The sequence below is a fragment of the Lagenorhynchus albirostris genome, chromosome 15 (genome assembly GCF_949774975.1).
Source record: "Lagenorhynchus albirostris chromosome 15, mLagAlb1.1, whole genome shotgun sequence".
Taxonomy (NCBI): domain Eukaryota; kingdom Metazoa; phylum Chordata; class Mammalia; order Artiodactyla; family Delphinidae; genus Lagenorhynchus; species Lagenorhynchus albirostris.
This window is the reverse complement of record NC_083109.1, coordinates 73,434,063-73,453,548: the sequence shown is the minus strand read 5'-3', so window position 1 is coordinate 73,453,548 and position 19,486 is coordinate 73,434,063. Positions and strand designations below refer to the sequence as shown.

Genomic DNA, 19,486 nt, shown 5'->3' with positions numbered 1-19,486 from the left:
CTTTTGCTTCTCCAATGACACTACGTGGAAAATGAAAACACAAACTACAGACTGGGAGAAAATACTCGCAAATCATATATCTGACAAAGGACTTGCATCCAGAATATATAAAGAATTTTCAAAACTCAACAGAAAGAAAAACCACCCAATTAAAAAAATGGGCAAAAGACTTGAACAGACTTATGCGAAGAAGATATACACATTGGGAGACAATTCTCCACGGGTGTCTCACATTTCTGTACAAGAGGCCTTCGTGACAGACTATCTCTTCAAGGATATTTGCATATCTAACATTCTCAGGAGGAACAGATCACTGTCTCCCTCCAGAGAAAGGGCAAGTTTGTTTACTGTCAAGTAAAATAGATATAATGTTTCCCTCCAGGTCAAAAGTCAGGTGGGTTTGTTAGCTGCCCATTATAAAGGATTTGGGTCCCTTAAGCTTAGGTTCCTCAGCTGTGACACCAGCCCCATGGGACTTGGGGGCAAAGGTAGCCCATGTGAGATGAAGCTTGTTTTATTGATGTCCTATGAATAATAAAGTCCTTTGTCTCCGACTCCAGAGTCTCATGACTTCTGCCAGCATCCATGAAACTGGCAGGCTAACTTGTTACGTTTAAGAGGGTAAAAACCCATGTCAGTCACAGTTCTTGACAACATGGCAAATAAGCACGTGAAAAGTTGTTCAACATCATCATCCGTTAGAGAAATGTAAATTAAAACCACCATGAGGGCTTCCCTGGTGGTGCAGTGGTTGAGAGTCCGCCTCCCGATGCAGGGGACACGGGTTCCTGCCCCGGTCCGGGAAGATCCCACATGCCGCAGAGCGGCTGGGCCCGTGAGCCATGGCCGCTGAGCCTGCGCGTCCGGAGCCTGTGCTCCGCAACGGGAGAGGCCACAGCAGTGAGCGGCCCGCGTACCGCAAAAAAAAAAAAAAAAAAGCCACCATGAGATTTCACTACACACCTATTAGAATGGCTAAAATTAAGAACAATACCAAGTGGTAGCAAGGATGCAGAGCAACTAGAACCCTCCTAGTGGGATGCAAATAGTACAACCACCATGGAAAACAATTTGGTAGTTTCATAAAAAGTTAAATACACTTACCATACAACCCAGCAATCCTATTCCCAGTTATTTCCTCCAGAGAAATAAAACTGATGTTCACTCAAAAATCTATACAAAACTGTTTCTAGTAACATTATTTATGATCATTAAAAAATGGAAACAACCAAAATATCCTTCAATAGATGAATGAATAAACAAACTGTGTGGTACATCCATGCAGTGGAATGCTACTCAGCAAAAACAACAACAACAAAACATACCCAACAACTTGGATGAAATCTCAAAGGCGTTATGATGAGTGAATGAAGCCAGTTTTAACAGTTTACATACTGTAGGGACTTCCCTGGTGGTCCAGTGGGTAATACTCCACAATCCCAATGCAGGGGGCTCGGGTTCAATCCCTGGTCGGGGAACTAGATCCCGCATGCATGCTGCAACTAAGAAGCCCGCGTGCCGCAACTAAAGATCCCGCACGCTGCAACGACGATCCCACATACTGCAAATAAGACCCGGCACAGCCAAAATAAATAAATAAATAAAGTAAATAAAATAAATATTTTTGAAAAAAGTTTACATACTGTATAATCAGGGTTTGTTAGGAATTAGGGTTGGAGGGAGGGTGTCTATAAAGGAATAGCACAAGGAACTTTTTTAGAGGTGATAGAACTGTTCTGTATTCTGATTATGGAGGTGTTTACAGAAATCTATACATGTTTTTAAATTCACAGAACTGTATACTCCCCCAAAATTCAACTTTACTGTATGATTTTTTTTTTTTTAATTTGAGAGGCAATTTCTAGTTTGGATTGGTGAAAAGTGCAGCACAGGAGACAGGGATAGTGATCAAGAGACAAATACAGTAAGAGGTTATAATAATAGAGGTAATACAGTGGGAATGGAAAGGGGAGGGATGGCAACACACTCTGGCAGTAGGGTCTGTAAGAGTTAACTAATGAGACATGGCAGGGAGACCTGCACGTTTACAAATACTCTTCACTGCCTCTATGAGATTAAAGCCCTCCAAGGACAGGATTTAGATCTATCGCACTTATCATTTAGTAAATGAGGCTGAGGTAGAAAGGAAGAATAACAAAATATAGCCAGAGTCTAAAATGATAAGAAACTTTAAAGGCCGTCTACTTTCTCCTATTATAATATAGATAAAGACACTGAGACTGAGAAATTATGATTTGTTCAATCAAAAAGGTAGTAAGTGGCAGGGACATCACAAGAGCCTACACTTGTACTAAGTCCTGAGTGCCATCAAACTATTTTGAGCGTCTGAGCTAATCTCACCATAAACATCCTGTGGTCCCTTTCTTCAATTCCAAGAGGAGTAGGCAAAAAGAAATATGTTTTTTCCTTATACCAATTCAGTAAGTTTAAAATTTTTTATACTACAAAGACTATAGCACAGGTCTGTTACTAAAATGAACACATTTTAGGGAGTCTACCTAACACATGTGTCAGCAACTTCCCTTTCCTCAGGGAACTGTTCCCCAAATCTACAAAGGTCAGCTGCCATGTTTGTATATGGTGTAGTCCCCCCTTCCCCACCACTGCAGGGCCACAGCTGATTGATCCAGAGGTGGACACTTGACCCAAAATGAAGTTTTGGAAATGGGACTAAGTCTGGGCTGTTTTCTTGAATGACGGAGAAGTTGTGGCATGACCACCTTCCAACAAGTGGTCTGAGTAACCAGTCTGCAGATACAACAGACTGGTATACAACAAGATATACAACAAGAAGCAGAGAAAAGTGGCAGAAGAAAAATACTCTCTAGGTCCTGAGGGGTTTCCATTTCTCAGTTCCAATCCTTTTCTAAGGTTTAGCTGCTTGCCTACCCTCAGATTTTGAAACACACCCCTTGATCCCTGACTGTTTTTTTCTTATGCCAGCTCCAGTAGAGCCTATTACCTGCACTCAGAGACTTGCCCAGGTACTATGTGAGAGCCAGAAAAACATAATAGAATTGCTGTGAGGACTACTTAGCATATACTAAGAACTCAACAGGTTAAGATGAAAACTTAAAAATAATAGCTATGTGTCTATGAAGACCAATTTGATGTGCACATGAGAACATGGAGATCGGTCAAATCTGCATTCAAATCCCAGCTCTGAAATGTGACTTTGGACAAATTAATATTTCTGAAACTTCCATTCATACCCTTCTATCCAACTTCTGCTCTCACCTTTTCACAAATCTAAGCGTCATAGGCTTTGTGCCCCCATGACCTTCACTCTGTTTTACACCTGTGATTATGTTATCTCACATGGCCAAAAAAAGACTTTCCAGACAAGATTACTAATCAGTTGACCTTAAAATAGAGAGATTATTCTGATTTTCCAGGTGGGGCCAATATAAGCACATGAACCCTAAATGCAAAAGAGGACAGGAGCCCAGAATAGTCAAAACAATCTTGGAAAAAGAATGTAGGAGCACTTACAGTTACCAATTTCAAAACTTACTACGAACCTACGATAATCAAAACAGTGTGGAACTGGCACAAGGACAGACATGTGGAGCAATGGAATAGAACTGTGAGTCTAGAAATAAACCCACATATCTATAGTCACAACTATCAAATGGAAGAGTCTTCTCAACAAATCGTGCTGGGACAATGGGATCACCATATGCAGACGAATCCTTGTCTCACACCACGTATAAAAGTTAACTAAAAATGGATTAAAGACCTAAATGTAAAAGCTAAAACTATAAAAACTCTTGGCCAAAAAGCAGGTAAAATTTCATGATCTTGGATTTGGTAAAGGATTCTTAGATATGACACCAAAAGCATAAACAACAAAAGAAAAGAGATAAATTGTACTTCATCAGAATTAAAAACTTTTGTGCTTCCAAGGACCCCATCAAGAAAGTGAAAAGACAACCCACAGAATGGGAGAAATATTTGCAAATCATGTATCTAATAAAGACCTTATATACAGAATGTGTAATGAACTGTTATAACTCAATATTTTTAAAGATAAACAACCCAATTTCCAAAATGGGTAAAAGATCTGAATAGACACTTCTCCAAGGAAGATATGCCAATGGTCAATAAGCATGTTAAATGACTTTTGACATCATTAGTCATTAGGGAAATAAAAATCAAAACCACAATGAGAGAAAAACAACAACAACAACAATGAGATACCACTTCACATTCAGTTGGATGGGTAGTATTAAAAAGTCAGATAGGACTTCCCTGGTGGTGCAGTGGTTAATAATCCGCCTGCCAATGCAGGGGACACAGGTTCGAGCCCTGGTCCGGGAAGATCCCACATGCCACGGAGCAACTAAGCCTGTGTGCCACAACTACTGAGCTTGCACTCTAGAACCCGCAAGCCACAACTACTGAGCCCATGCGCCACAACTACTGAAGCCCACGCGCCTAGAGCCCGTGCTCCGCAACAAGACAAGCCACTACAGTGAGAAGCCCGTGCAACTGCCACAAAGTGTAGCCCCCGCTCACCACTAGAGAAAGCCCACATGCAGCAACGAAGACCCAACACAGCCCGCCCAAAAAAAAGTCAGATAATAACAAGTGTTCACAAAGATGTGGAGAAACTGAAGCACTCATACATTGCTGATGGGAATGTAAAATGGTGCAGATGCTTTTGGAAACCATCTGATGGTTCCTCAAATGATTTTTTTTTTTAATATTTTTGGCTGCATTGGGTCTTTGTTGCTGTGCATGGGCTTTCTCTAGTTGCAGCAAGCTGGAGCTACTCTTCCCCGCGGTGTGCAGGCTTCTCATTGTGGTGGCTTCTCTTGTGGTGGAGCACAGGCTCTAGGTACGGGGGCTTCAGTAGTTGTGGCACGTGGGCTCAGTAGTTGCAGCACGCAGGCTCTAGAGTGCAGGCTCAGTAGTTCTGGTGCACGGGCTTAGCTGCTCTGTGGCACGTGGGATCTTCCCGGACCAGGGCTCGAACCTGTGTCCCCTGTATTGGCAGGTGGATTCTTAACCACTGCGCCACCAGGGAAGTCCTGAATTGTGCCCTTTAAATGGGTGAATTCTATGGTATGTGAATTATACCTCAATAAAATTGTTTTTAAAATATAAAGCAGAAGAGGAGGGCAGAATGGGAAGTCAAAGAGATTCAAAGAACCATTGCTGGCTTTGAAGGTGGAGAAATGTAAGAAATGTGGGTGGCTTCTAGAAGCTGAGAATGACCCCTGGCTGACAGCCAGCAAAGAAATGAAGACCTCACTTGCATAACTTCATTAAACTCAATTCTGCCAACATTTAAGTATGTCTGGAAGCAGATTCTCCCCATAGCCTCCAGATAAGAGCCCAGATTGGATGACATCTTAATTTGGACCTCTTGAGAGCCTTAACAGAGTACCTGGCTGAGCTGGCCAGGAGTGCTGACTTAACAATACTTACAATACTCTGGGTGTTGTTTTAAGCTGATAAGTTTGTGGTAACTTGTTATGGCAACAACAGAAAACTAATATAGGCCTCCTTTCAATTTCTCTCTTTTGGGGGCCTTTGCACAAGTGTTCTAATGCCTAAATGCTGGGACCCTTGCTATTCATATGCTGATTTCTCTCTCCTCATTTAGGTCTCGGCTTTCATGTCATACATTCAGAAAGGCCTTCCCTGGCCACTCTATCTAAAGCAGTACCTACCCCAACCTGCCCAACCCTCACCTCCACTGTGGGCCCAGAATTGTTTCTCCGTATCCAGGAAGAGTTAACCAAGCAGGCCTGAGTTGCTCAAATTGTGCACATTCTCGTTTTCAGAAGGGCCTGCTTCTGTGGCTGACTCCTGGCCAGCTCCTGGGAACTGAGGTCTTAAGAGTATCTTTATGTACTAATTGATAAGGGTGTTTTGTATGCCTGGAGTCTTGATCCACACTGTACCAACTTGTCTAGACAGTTTGTGCAGACTGTGTGATGTATGGTGAATACTGCTTTCCTTCTTGGGGGGGGGGTCAATCATGAGGGTGCTTGTGCCTATGTGACCAGCCTCCAATAAAAACCCTGGAATCTTAGGCTTAAGTGAACTTCCCCAACAGAAAACACTTCACACATGTTGCTAGATTTTGTTGCTGAGGGATTAAATGCACCCTGTCAACTCCACTGGGAGAAGACTCTTGGAAACTCATGCTTGGTATCCTCCAAATTCTGCTCAATGCACTGTTTTCCTTCACTGATCCTGTTTAATATCCTTTCACTGTAATAAAACACAGCCAGGAGTACATGAGTTCTGAGAGCCCTTCTAGCGAATTACCAGACCTGGGGGGCAGTCTTGGGGTCTGCCAACAGGACGTGATTATAAAGGGGTGGTATAAGGGAGATCTTAGTGGCAATAGTTCTGTATCTTGACTATGTTGGTGGCTACAGGAATCTACATATGTGATAAAATGGCACAGAACTATAATACACATTGTAGAGATGTCAACTTATTGGTTTTGACATTATACTATAGTTAACATAAGACATAGCCATTGGGCAAACTAGGTGAAGAGTACACAGGACCTTTCTGTATTATCTTTGCAACTTCCTGTTAATCTGTAATTTCAAACTAAAAGTGTTTTTTAAAAATTCCACTTAAAATTTATTAAAAACACCTATGATTGAATTAACATGTATCAGACAGTTGTACATATCACTCAGATCATTTCTGTTCCTAAGTATGGAAAACAAAGTGAGCAACCAAAAAAAAAGTACACGCCCTGATTTGAAAGGCTATGCAGTGATGATGAAGCTGTTTTGGTGAGGCAAAGCAGGTACAGTCAGCACATCCAGATTAGACATCAGAGTATATAGACACCATACCCTCCTCAGTTAGGGAGAAACATGGGGGAATCAATTCTGAGACTCAATTCCGTCTTTCCCAGGCAGAAAGACCTATCACTGGCCACAATCCAGAGGCAACTACCATCACTACTGCACCCAGTGGGGGACGTCAGAGGGGCCACACCCAGCTCCTATTTGAGCTCTGCACTCCAGTAAGTAGTCTTTTACTGAGCAACCTGGGTACAAAGATTGCATAATTCAATTGGCCCACTCACATTAGGGAGGACAGAGTAAAAATGATCTCTGTTGCTGAGATAGCTGAGATTCCTGTGACTTCTGCCTCAGGGCTAGGTACCCTAAAAAGGGCCAGAGGAGCACAAAGCCCACAGAGCTGTGTATGTTCTTCCTTAAGGCTCTGCATGCAAACCACGTTCATTTCATAAAACAAAAAACAAAAAATACTTTGTAGATTTGAGTAGCTTCCCACTATCTTCCTTGTAAGAGTCCTGCTTCCTATTCTTAGGTTTGATGTAATGTCCTCATAGATCATTCCTCTGGGCAACACACCTGGGATTTACAGAAAACATCCAATCAACTCTACTAAAATGATAAACTATCCTTGAACCTCAGTTAAGAAATAGAATTTAAAGTTAAGCTTTTTCTCTTAAATTTGTTTTTTTTCCAGTTATAGAAGTAAAAGATGGTTACTCTAAAAAACCTGAGACATAAGTAGAAAATAAAGAAAACATCACCCAGAGGCAGTCACTATATTTTCATAGTGCTTTCTCTACTCATCATGATCTCATTCATTTATTCAACAAATATTTATATACTGATTTACATTACATGACAGGCACTTAGGATACAAATTTAAGTAATAATAAAGTTTCAGTCCTCATAGAGCTTACTGTCAAGTATGGAAGATGTGACTATATACCTAGAAGGCCTGAAAGAAGAAATTAAAGCACTATGAACACTGAGGAATTAATTAATTTTAAAATTACTGAATTTCATAAAAGAATTTATGTTTATATGAAACAAGTTAAATATGTGTACATGAAATCTATGAAATTCTTACAATAGCCTGACAATAAGAAGTTAGGAAATATAGAGATCTCATTCCCAATAGTATTGAAATGTAAAAACATCTAGGTACTATTTTAATAAGAAAATTATGTCATCTACATAAAAATACTGAGATATAAAGATGGCTTAAATAGTTGACAACATATGCCAGGGCACAGTATGAGAAAGTTAAATATTTTATAAATGGCAAATGTTTCAAAATTTTTAAGTTTACTATAAATGACAAAAAAAATTCCAAAAGACTTTTTTGGAACTTGACAAAATTATTCCATATTTTATCAGCAATAATAAACAGGCAAGAATTTTAAAAAATACTCTAAATTGGGCTTCCCTCGTGGCACAGTGGTTGAGAGTCCTCCTGCCGATGCAGGGGACACAGGTTCGTGCCCCAGTCCGGGAGGATCCTGCGTGTCGCGGAGCGGCTGGGCCTGTGAGCCATGGCCACTGGGCCTGCGCGTCCAGAGCCTGTGCTCCACAATGGGAGAGGCCACAACGATGAGAGGCCCACGTACCGCAAAAAAAAAAAAAAACTCTTAATTTACTGAACTTTAATTTTCTACAAACTAGTTAAAATAGTGTGAACTTAGCAAAAGAACTGGCAAATCACTTCAGAATGGATTAACCCCAAAATGAATTGCTAATACATAAAATAATTTATTATTAGAGGAAGGAGGAGAAGGGAAGAATTTTCAATAAACAATGCAGGGATAACTGGTCAGCAATCTGGTACCCCCCAAATTAATTACAGGAACCTTAAACAGGAATCTTAAAGAGTTAAAGTTTTTAAAAGACTAATGAAAAAATAGAAAGGACTAAAATTAAGTATTTATGAAACTTCTAAAGAGGTGAGGGCTATCTAAGCTCACAGGCTGCAGGAGAAATCAGAAAGGAAACTGATTTGAATAAGTACATTGAAACTTCTACCTAGTTTTTAAAAGGCCCCACTTAGAACCAAAATAGAAAGGCAAATAAGAGACTAGGCAGAATATTTTAAGTAAACAGGACGAGAGTGTTTTACCATATTTAGAAATTACACTAATAAGATTTGTAAAACTCTGGTATGCAGTATAAGGATATGAGCCGACCATTCACAAAACGGAAATAGCTTCCTAGGAACAGACATAGAATGTCAGAGGGTTTGTGCCTCGTGAACTCTGATTTATATCACCAAATTGGCCTCACAAAAAGGTTATACCTATTTACATTCCCACCTACAGTGATCCACTTTCCCACAAACTCATAAAAACTGCATTATTAGTCTTTAATTTTTGCCAATCTGAAAGGCAAAAAAAGAAGCATTTCTTGTTTTAATACCCATGTCCTTAAATTGACCATCTTTATAGATATTTATTGGCCATTAGCATATTTTCTTTGGAGAATTAAACTGTTCCTGTTCTTTGCTCACTTTTCTATGACATCTTTTTTCTTTTTATAGGTGCTCTTTTTATGTTATCTTTTAGCCTTTGGCTGTGTATGTTAAGATACTATAGTTTTGTTTTTTTTGTTTTGTTTTTTTTGCGGTACGCAGGCCTCTCACTGTTGTGGCCTCTCCCGTTGTGAAGCACAGGCTCCGGACGCTCAGGCTCAGCGGCCATGGCTCACGGGTCCAGCCGCTCCGCGGCATGTGGGATCTTCCCAGACTGGGGCACGAACCCGTGTCCCCTGAATCGGCAGGCGGACTCTCAACCACTGTGCCACCAGGGAAGCCCCGATACTATAGTTTTAATCAAAGACTGTATCCAGGTTTCACTGACTTTCATAGCGTTAAATACATTGCCTCCAAAATGAATGTGAATGTCACACAGATAATCAGTGGCAGAGTTCCAATGTTAAATATAACAATACAAAGTATCCAAACACTAGCCTGCCCAAATAATTCCAAATGATAATCAAACCCATGGAATATAATGTAGAGTTTATGCTGCTGGAATGAGCAGAGCCAGCAGAGCAGCATTCTTAAGGAATGAATTCTAGACAACAATCTTCTATTGTATTATGTCACACCCTCTTCATCAAAGTGAAATTATGACTCCAATCGGAGCATGCCATTCCCCAGGCAAATAACTCAAAATTACATGCAAAACAACCTGGCTGCTCGAGTCTATTTCTACCATGCTCTACCCTCTCTCTTCCGGATAAACAGCCAATTCCTCAACTGGTCTATTTATTCAATAAGTAACTGACCAAAAATTATGTCTCTTAACTTAAAGTAACAGCAAAATGCAATATATAAGGCGGTTTCAATGATCAAAGGTTTTTGGTTTTGTTTCTGCAAACTTACAGCTTAGTTTTAGCTTTGCTGCAGCCATTTCAACCTTAGCCAGTTGCTGTGGCTGGGCTAGACGTACACATATCTATGAGATAAGAGAAATATAAAAAGCAATTGCCTGGACAGAAATGTATTTATTCAGACTTGTTAGAGGGTTCAATCAAATAAATATTAGTAGTATATTCTAAGTTTTTGAGAAGTGCCTTGTGCATAACAAAAAATTAAACGGCAAAAACTTTCAAAAGCTACTAAAACCATCCCATCTGCAGAAACTTTCAAAAGCTACTAAAACCATCCCATCTGTTTTAGGTTGAATTGTGTCCCCCCAAAAGATAGGTTGGACCCCAATATTGTAGATGTGACCTGATGTGGAAATAAGGTCTTTGCAGATGTAATTAGTTAAAATGAAGTCATACTGGATTAGGGTGCGCCCTAAATTGAATGACTAGTGTCCTCATAAGAAGGCCCTGAGAGACCCAGAGACACACATAGAGGCCGTGTGGCCACAGAAGCAGAGATTGGAAGGATGAAGCTACAAGCCAAGAACTCCAAGGACTGCCAGCAATCATCTTCCCTACAGCCTTCAGAGAGCATGGCCCTGCTGACACCTTGATTTCAGACTTCTAGCCTCCAGAACTCCAAAAAAATTAATTTCTGTTGTTTTAAGAACCTAGTTTGTGGTAATTTGTTACAGCAGCCCTAGGAAACAATAAACCATCCAACAAGAATTGTGATAAATTCTAGAAATAATTTAAAGAAATGAGTTTTCCACCAGTTGACAGAACTGTGGATTCACAGCATTACTTGCTCTTTACAAATAGGAGGATCATATATCTCAGTTAATGAGAACAGTCCTGGCTTATGCCTGTTGTCCTGGTATAAAAGCATCCCTTTTGCTCTCAAAAGTGACCTGTTTTCGATAATAAAGTACATGGTCATCTTATGTATGAACAAGCCTAGAATACACTTCTGTTTGTCTGCCTTCAATTCCCACCTATTCAAATAACGTCAAATGCCCCTTCCCCACCCTCAGAATAATTCCATCTCTCTGGCTTCTATAGCATTTTATAAATACAGCTATTATAATACTCATGTTTTATTACAATTACTTGCTTACTTGTCCACTCCATGTTCGTAGACAACACAGTGCCAGGAACAGAATGCATACTCAATAGGTATCTTCTAAATGTATTAAATGATTTATTCAGGAGACTGACAAAGTACCTGCAGAGACAGTTTTCTTTCACTTTTGTCCCTTGTGAAAATTAAAAAAAGAAAATCTCGACTAGAACTGGTGATGGGAAGGCCTGTAAAGGGAGCTCTCACGCCCTACCACTACACTCATCATCCTCCACGTCAGTTACCCCAAACAGGAAGCCATCAATTACCCAAAGAGAAAGAGGTCAGTTACTGACTCCAACAGGAAAAGATGTACCTTGCACTCCCAAACAGGAAGTACACTACTTTACTACGTCAACAAGAGAAAGACTTCCTTCTTTCCCAGCAACCAGCCTAGCCAACAGAAAATGCCATAGTTCAGCCAATGAGAAGCTGGCGTCACCTGAACTTTTACTTGCTTCCAATGAACTTTCATTTTTTCCTTGCTGATGACTTCCTTTCCTGTCCCCCCTCCTCCCTATAAAAGTCTTCCATGTTGTGTAACCCCTCAGAGTATCTCTGTTTGCCAGATGAGATGCTGCCTGATTCATGAATCACTTGATAAAGCCAATTAGCTCTTCAAATTTACTCAGCTAAGTTTTGGTTTTAACACCCTTATATACTCTCTGGGGCGTAGGAGGTAGGGAAAGAAACTTAAACAGCTAAATGACTAGCTTATAAAGCCGTGGTTCTCAAATTTTAGCATGCATAAGTATCACCTGGAAGACTTGTTAAAATACACAGTATGGGGCCCCAACCCAGACTTGCTGATACAGGAGGTCTGGGGTAGGTAAGGCCTGAGAATTTGCATTTCTAACAGGTTTCCAGGTGATGCAGCTAGGAGCTACTCTTTGAGAACCACTGCTATAAAGTAAGCACCACAATTACTAAAAGATTAATTTCTTCTTATAACTTCATTCCTAGCAGGAAACTCTTTTCTGAATATGACTGAGTAGCTTGAGGCACACCAACACTCCTGCTGAGAATTAGGAAAGCCAGATACATTTTTTTTTTTTTTTTTTTTTGCGGTACGCGGGCCTCTCACTGCCATGGCCTCTCCCATTGCGGAGCACAGGCTCCGGACGCGCAGGCTCAGCGGCCATGGCTCACGGGCCCAGCTGCTCCGCGGCATGTGGGATCTTCCCGGACCGGGGCATGAACCCGTGTCCCCTGCATCGGCAGGCGGACGCTCAACCACTGCGCCACCAGGGAAGCCTGCCAGATACATTTTAAAAATCAATGTTTAAAGGCATGAGAAAGCAGCTGAAGCAACCAAGACTAGAAGGGTCTAGGTTCTGGAAAAAGAGAGGAACTGCAGAGAAACAAAATGACATTCTGCAGCCACTTTTCCCCCAAGTGCATCTGCCGATTCTGGGGCAAAAAGCCGAGAATCCAGACTTCCCTTCAGCAGAGGAACCATGAGAGCTTTTGGAAGAGGTGAAAAGCAAGACTCAAGGAGTCAAGATCCCAGTGAAAGAGGAGAGTTGAAGAACTGGGCCTAACGAAAGGCTGGCTTTCCGCTGAAGACATTTACTAAATTCTGCAGTTGCACAAAGAAGGCTTCAAAACAAAACTAAAAGCCTCTGAAAATCAAGAGTAGAATTTTCAACAATCTCATTGTTCTCAGGAGACAAAAATTACAGTACAGAAGATACAAGGAGGAGGGACCCCTGTGAATTCACAAAACTATCAGTTGGAAGCCCTGGATGCCTGGCTACTTGCTAGCATTAAAGCCAAACTAGAGGGAAACACTGCCTTACCAAACCAGCAACACAACCTCAACCAACAACTCAGTCCCTAATAGGATTAGGTGATGAGCCCCTACTCTACCTGGCTAGCAAAAGGGAGGGAGGATTTCCTCTGAAAAAGAACAGCATCATCTGGAGCTTCATTTTATTCATAACGCTCAGCATTCATATAACTGAAAACCAAAAGGAAAAAATAGATAGAAACAGATGCTCAGATAATCCAGACACTGAAGTTAACAGAAAGACTTTTAAATAATGATGGCTATTTAAATTTCCTATTTCAAAAAACAGGGGAAGTAAGAGGAAACAACATATAAAAAGAAGAACTGCAACTGAGAATTGGAATCTATAAGAATCAAATTGAAATTCTAGATCTGAAAAGTATATTAACTAAAAGAATTCAAAGGGTAGACTTAAGAGCAGGTCAGACACAGTAGAAGAGAGGATTAGTAACTAGAACCCAAGTCAATAAAATATAACCATACTGAAGCAGAGATAAAAACTAACAGAAAATACAAGGGCAGGTGGGAATGTAAAAGGGAATGAGGAACACTGTGAAAAAGTCTACCAGGTGTGTAACTGGAGTCCCAAAAGGAGAGGAGAGAGTAATTAGGTCAGAAGTAATATTAAGAGGAAAGAATGAAGTTTTCCAAATTGATGAAGACAACCCATAAATTTAAGAAACTCTGTGAACCCCAAGCAGAATAAAGACAAAGAAAACCATACAAAGACATAGCATAATTAAACGGCTGATCCTCAAAAACAAAGAAACTCTTAAATGTAACCAGTGGAAAAAAGATACATTACTTTCTTAAGAGCAACAATAAAACTAACAGCTAAATTCTCAAAAGAAACAATAAAAAACTCTTAAAAGTAACCAGTGGATGGGCTTCCCTGGTGGCGCAGTGGTTGAAAGTCCGCCTGCCGATGCAGGGGACACAGGTTCGTGCCCCGGTCTGGGAAGATCCCACATGCCGCGGAGCGGCTGGGCCCATGAGCCATGGCCGCTGAGCCTGCATGTCCGGAGCCTGTGCTCCTCAAGGGGAGAGGCCACAACAGTGAGAGGCCCACGTACTGCAAAAAAAAAAAAAAAGTAACCAGTGGAAAAAAGACACATTACTTTCTTAAGAGCAACAATAAAACTAACAGCTAAATTCTTGAAATAATAAAAGACAAAAGACAATGGAGAGACTTCCCTGATGGCACAGTGGTTAAGAATCCACCTGCCAATGCAGGAGACACGGGTTCTAGCCCTGGTCCGGGAAGATCCCATATGCCACGGAGCAACTAAGCCTGTGCACCACAACCACTGAGCCTGCGCTCTAGAGCCTGCAAGCCACAACCACTGAGCCCATGTGCCACAACTACTGAAGTCCGTGCGCCTAGAGCCTGTGCTCCGCAACAAGAGAAGCCACAGGAGTGAGAAACCTGTGCACTGCAATGAAGAGTAACCCCCGCTCGCCACAACTAGAGAAAGCCCGTGCGCAGCAACGAAGACCCAACGCAACCAAGATAAATAAATTAATTAATTTAAAAAAAAGACAATGGAATGACACCTTAAAAGTGCTGAAAGAGGGCTTCCCTGGTGGCGCAGTGGTTGAGAGTCCGCCTGCCGATGCAGGGGACACGGGTTCATGCCCCGGTCCAGGAAGATCCCACATGCCGTGGAGCAGCTGGGCCCATGAGCCATGGCCGCTGAGCCTGAGCGTCCGGAGCCTGTGCTCTGCAACGCAAGAGGCCACAACAGTGAGAGGCCCGCGTACCGCAAAAAAAAAAAAAAAAAAAAAAGTGCTGAAAGAAAATAAATTTCCACCTAGAATGCGGTGCTCAGTGATTATTTCCTTTAAAAATGAAGGCAAAATAAAGATATTTTTCAGACAAACAACAAATGAAAGAGTTCATTCTTGGCAGGCTTGTATTAGAAGGGGAACTCTTCAGATGGAAAGGAAATTATCCTATCCCAAACAGAAACAAAAATACAGGAAGGGATAAAGAGCAATGCAAAGAGTAAATATGTAAGGAAATATACATGAATATTGATTATTCAAAAACAATAATTTCTTATGGGTCTTCAAATATATGTCGAATTAAAATGGATAAAACAGAGTAACACAAAAATACAGGAAAAAGACAAATGGAGTTAGTATCTAAAGTTCTAGGGCAGTGGTTAAGACTCTGCACTTCCAATGCAGGGGGCCTGGGTTCGATCGCTGGTGGGGGAACTAAGATCCCACATGCCTCCTGGCGTGGCCAAAAAATAAAATTAAAAAAATAAATAAAGTTCTAGCATTATTGAAGAAGTGATAAAAGTTATAATTTGGGGCCTCCCTGGTGGTGCAGTGGTTAAGAATCCGCCTGCCAACACGGGACACGGGCTCAAGGCCTGGCCTGGGAAGATCCCACATGCCGCAGAGCAACTAAGCCAATGCACCACAGCTACTGAACCTGCACTCTAGAACCTGTGAGCCACAGCTACTGAGCCCGCGTGCTGCAACTACTGAAGCCCACGTGCCTAGAGCCTGTGCTCCGCAACAAAGAGAAGACACTGAAATGAGAAGCCCATGCACCGCAGGGAAGAGCAGCCTTTGCTCACTGCAACTAGATAAAGCCCCCGCACAGCAACAAAGACCCAGTGCAGCCAAAAAAAAAAAGTTATAATTTGTATTAGACTATAAGAAGTCAAGGGTGTATGCTATAATCTCTAGTGTAACCACAAAAGAATAAAAGAATGTATAACTAAGAAGTTACTAGAGAGGAAAAATTAAATAATAATTGAATAATAAATAATCCAAAAAGAGGTTAAAAAAAGGAAAAAGGAACAAAACAGGTGAGTCAAAAAGAAGATGGTAGATATAATACCAAATATAGTGACAATTACATTAAATGGACTAATGATTCTAATTTAAAGACTAAAGAAAAAAAAACTAAATCTAACTTCATGGTGCTTTCAGTGACAAAGAAAGTTGGAAAGTATAAGGATGGAAAAAGATATATATAGCATGCAACATTTATCAAGAGAAAGCAAGTAGAGCTATACTGGTATCACACAAAGTAGACTTTAAGGCAAAAAGCACTACTAATGAATTAAGGATAACAGTGTTAATCCACCAAGAAAATTCTAATGTGAGCCAACTGGTTAGAAATTAGTCATCGCTGGGAGCTAAGAAGAATACACTGGCTGAAACCAATTCTGTTTAGGAAATCTATGGCAGCTCAAAGAAGGGTAGAACTACACAGTAACATAGAGCTTAAATACCGGACTTCTTTGCAATACAATAAAACTCACATACGTACCTTATGGTGAGTTCTGAAATGCTTACACAAAATATTAAAACTTTAAAATCAAGAAATAACAGGTAGACAGATTTAGACAACAAAAACATACACATTAATAAAGATCAGAAGATATTCTGGGGTGATGTAGTGTTTACTAGACTAGGTAGTTTGGTAAAGCCACTAAAATTCATGACTATAAAAACTAGACTTCCTGAAATGAAACCCTCAGAAAAAGAAAAAAAATTTTTAAGTATTTTTCAGTACTCAGATTGTTCTCCTCCAAACACAGCTGAAGCGTTCACTGAAGACTGAAATTGAAATCTTTGTATTACATTTACTTAAATGGCAGACTCACCATTATAACCATTATTGGTGGTGTTTGGAGCTGGAAGTGATTGGACTAAAATCCAACCTCCTAGTCAGTTTTTCTGTCAGAATCTAAGAACTTTAAACTTCAAAAGAACCTCAACTTATTTCTCAAGCATTATTTTGTAAGAAATAAGTTGAGATTATATATATATTTATACATATATTTATTTATTTATTTATTTATTTATATGGGGGGGTGAGTTATTAGACCAACATACTGAAAAGGCAAAAATTCTTCTTTAGGGAAATAGCTTACAACCTCTTATGGGTAACAACAACAAGAAAATCTGCCTGCAATTTGTTCTCAAATATGTGCAAGAATAAAAGTAGGCTCTTGAAAAGAACTTATTTACAAAACAGAAACAGAGTCACAGATGTAGAAAACAAACTTATGGTTACCGGGGGGAGGGATAAATTGGGGGATTGGGATTGACATATACACACTACTATATATAAAATAGATAACTAATAAGGACCTACTGTATAGCACAGGGGACTCTACTTAATACTCTGTCATGGGCTGTATGGGAAAAGAATCTGAAAAACAGTGGATATATGTATATGTATAACTGATTCACTTTGCTGTACACCTGAAACTAACACAACATTGTAAATCAACAATACGCCAATAAAAAATAAAATAAAATAAAATGAAAGTAGGCTCTTGGGAGAAAGTGGTGTCTACTTCATACAGTTGATATTCAAAGGACTTAATTTCAATTTTGTCTCTCATCAGCCACTCTATTTCCTGGGGCAGGTAACATCACATGATGCTTTGTTAAGGTATCAGCAGCTAGCATGTCGTATAAAAATACTTTGCCATCTGATTATTCCTTATAAATGATATTTAAGATGTGTCCATTCATAACTATACAACATGTGAGACCACAAATGAAATCTACACACTTATCACACTACAACCCCAACTGCAAAGGCTAATTAATTTACACAAATACATAATCCAATTTGCTAAGTAAAAGCCAAGCATAATACTTCCTGAGACACTAATTATAATGGATTTTAGACATTCTGTTTCATTGGCCTATTTTTTGTTTGTTTGTTTTCACATTTTTAATTTGTATTCTTCTTATAATATCCTATTCAAAACTCAAGTCACTAGCCTACCTAATTTTTCAGGAACCTATTTAACAATGACAAAAGCTCTGTGGAAATGCAATTAAGGAAACACTACGTTACATAACTATATTTAGGCAAGGACAGTTCCACCCACTGTTTACTAATTAAGGATGAATAAGGATGTTCTCTACTCTTTAGTTTTGTAGGCTAGGTCACAATTTACAATATACTGTAGGAACTATATTACAATACTTCAAAATAAAATAATCTGGCATAACCTGGAATACTCTCATATGAAAACTCACAATAAATAATGGTTTACTTATCTGTACAACTCTAATGCAATACAATTCCTAATAAAACATGGAATAAGATTTAAGAACATATATACCTAGCAATGTCACTACAGAGGCATAACCTAAATTCATCCCAAATCACAGCAGTGAGATCACCAGCTAAAGTTTTACTCTAAAATATAAATATAGACCTCTCTTTCCAGAATGGCACACTATCTTTAAAACTATATCATTGTGGTTTTCCTGATCTGATGAGACAAATTTGTAACAAATAGAAATAAAAAATACATGCATTTCAGATGCAAACAAACACATAAAATAATATTCCCACTTTTCTAACCCTGATAGATGCCTAGAAGATGTATGTTTCCCAGCTTTATAAACTATGGCCAAATGCCCTGAACTTGTAGCTCTCAGCTCATCTTCTGGATGGAAGATTCAGAACTGTTCAAGGCCCTTCTGCAGTGGTGGGTTCTAATACTGGCCAGTGGGTTTACCTCTATTAACTGTATGGTCTAGCCCCATCTGTGGGCCCAGTCTAGTCCACCTCAAGCAGTATAAAGTCATATGTGCAGACCACTGAGTCTGTCAGACTACCTGAGTTCAAATCTCTATCACCTCTTGTATGACCTGGAACAAGTTACTGCTGCGAACCACATTTCTTCATATTTTTCTTTTAAGAAAGGGAATAAAGGAAGATGACAACATTGAGATAATGCATGTAAAGAGCTTATTATTAGCATGCCTGGCCCATGCTAGCACTTGATAAGTTCTAACTAATTACTTAAAAGGTCAACTTTTTATTTAGCTTGAGCAAAATACAGATACATTAATTTACTAGACACTACATCTAAGATGAGTGGATTTGTTCCCTTCTTAAAAATAAATTACAGGGCTTCCCTGGTGGCACAGTGGTTAAGAATCCGCCTGCCAATGCAAGGGACACAGGTTCAAGCCCTGGCCAGGGAAAATCTCACATGCTGTAGAGCAACTAAGCCTGTGCGCCACAACTACCGAGCCTGAGCTCTAGAGCCCGCGAGCCACAACTACTGAGCCCATGTGCCACAACAACTGAAGCCTGCACGCCTAGAGCCCATGCTCCGCAATAAGAGAAGCCACCGCAATTAAGAGCAGCCCCTGCTCACCGCAACTAGAGAAAGCCCATGCACAGCAACAAAGACCCAACACAGCCAAAAATAAATAAATAAAATAATTAATATTAATTAATTAATTACATGCCTGGACTTTTCAAGCCAATGCTCTCTGTGCTGGAGCTAACACCCCAAACCTACTTCCAGAAATGAATCTTGGTATTCACTGATATTCCTTCAGCCCATCTGAGTGTGGAGGTGAAGTGACTTTTACTTAAATATTTGTCAGTCTCCTCCATTTTCA

General features: G+C 40.1%; 1 protein-coding gene across 7 annotated transcripts in view; it reads right to left on the bottom strand.

The window, feature by feature from the left end:
• Positions 1–19,486, bottom strand: part of RABGEF1 (RAB guanine nucleotide exchange factor 1) — an 87,531-nt gene that overhangs the window by 39,362 nt on the left and 28,683 nt on the right. The window lies entirely within an intron of this gene.